Source organism: Salmo trutta, unplaced genomic scaffold (genome assembly GCF_901001165.1).
Source record: "Salmo trutta unplaced genomic scaffold, fSalTru1.1, whole genome shotgun sequence".
NCBI lineage: Eukaryota > Metazoa > Chordata > Actinopteri > Salmoniformes > Salmonidae > Salmo > Salmo trutta.
The window spans coordinates 1,053,794-1,055,820 of record NW_021822962.1 but is presented as its reverse complement, the minus strand read 5'-3'; positions in this window follow the sequence as shown (position 1 = coordinate 1,055,820).

Genomic DNA, 2,027 nt, shown 5'->3' with positions numbered 1-2,027 from the left:
CAATGTAACTCCAAGTCAATCACACTTCTGTGAAATGAAACTGTCCACTTAGGAAGCAACACTGATTGACAATACATTTCACATGCTGTTGTACAAATGGAATAGACAACAGGTGGAAATTATAGGCAATTAGCAAGACACCCCCAATAAAGGAGTGGTTCTGCAGGTGGAGACCACAGACCACTTCTCAGTTCCTATGCTTCCTGGCTGATGTTTTGGTCACTTTTGAATGCTGGTGGTGCTTTCACTCTAGTGGTAGCATGAGACGGAGTCTACAACCCACACAAGTGGCTCAGGTAGTGCAGCTCATCCAGGATGGCACATCAATGCGAGCCGTGGCAAGAAGGTTTGCTGTGTCTGTCAGCGTAGTGTCCAGAGCATGGAGGCGCTACCAGGAGACAGGCCAGTACATCAGGAGATGTGGAGGAGGCCGTAGGAGGGCAACAACCCAGCAGCAGGACCGCTACCTCCGCCTTTGTGCAAGGAGGAGCACTGCCAGAGCCCTGCAAAATGACCTCCAGCAGGCCACAAATGTGCATGTCTGCTCAAACGGTCAGAAACAGACTCCATGAGGGCCCGACGTCCACAGGTGGGGGTTGTGCTTACAGCCCAACACCGTGCAGGACGTTTGGCATTTGCCAGAGAACACCAAGATTGGCAAATTCGCCACTGGCGCCCTGTGCTCTTCACAGATGAAAGCAGGTTCACACTGAGCACATGTGACAGACGTGACAGAGTCTGGAGACGCCGTGGAGAACGTTCTGCTGCCTGCAACATCCTCCAGCATGACCGGTTTGGCGGTGGGTCAGTCATGGTGTGCGGTGGCATTTCTTTGGGGGGCCGCACAGCCCTCCATGTGCTCGCCAGAGGTAGCCTGACTGCCATTAGGTATCGAGATGAGATCCTCAGACCCCTTGTGAGACCATATGTTGGTGCAGTTGGCCCTGGGTTCCTCCTAATGCAAGACAATGCTAGACCTCATGTGGCTGGAGTGTGTCAGCAGTTCCTGCAAGAGGAAGGCATTGATGCTATGGACTGGCCCGCCCATTCCCCAGACCTGAATCCAATTGAGCACATCTGGGACATCATGTCTCGCTCCATCCACCAACGCCACGTTGCACCACAGACTGTCCAGGAGTTGGCGGATGCTTTAGTCCAGGTCTGGGAGGAGATCGCTCAGGAGACCATCCGCCACCTCATCAGGAGCATGCCCAGGCGTTGTAGGGAGGTCATACAGGCACATGGAGGCCACACACACACTACTGAGCCTAATTTTGACTTGTTTTAAGGACATTACATCAAAGTTGGATCAGCCTGTAGTGTGGTTTTCCACTTTAATTTTGAGTGTGACTCCAAATCCAGACCTCCATGGGTTGATAAATTGGATTTCCATTGATTATTTTTGTGTGATTTTGTTGTCAGCACATTCAACTATGTAAAGAAAAAAGTATTTAATAAGATTATTTCTTTCATTCAGATCTAGGATGTGTTGTTTAAGTGTTCCCTTTATTTTTTGGAGCAGTGTATATAAAACATTGGATTATTCAACTCTTTAAAACACCCTTTGACTCATTTTGAGTTTGTCAAATACACTGCCCACATGATAAACATGTGATTTCATCATGATTGGCTAACAGGTCATATTCATTAGTGCACACTGTAGCAAAACCTTTTGCAACAGAAGCCTTATTCCAAGTTCTCTAATCTACAATGTGATGTCAAGGATTCTGTTGCAAAACACTTTGCTTTGGTGCACTAATGAATATAACCCTCTGTTTCTGAATTAGCCCAGACCTGCCTTCCTCCTGATGAAAACAAGCCCAGATTCCCCCCCAGGGTGAAATTCCCCTTTTAAGTGTGAAGGGGGTTAATGTGTCTTCTAGAACCCAATGCCCTGTGGTGTTCGACCACTGGGTGGCGCAATAACCCAGTTCTCCTGTCCTCCAACCCTGTAATGAACTTTAATGTCCTCCTGTTTGTTCTGTAACTGATATCTAACAGCTATTTACCTTTATTAATATCTGGCC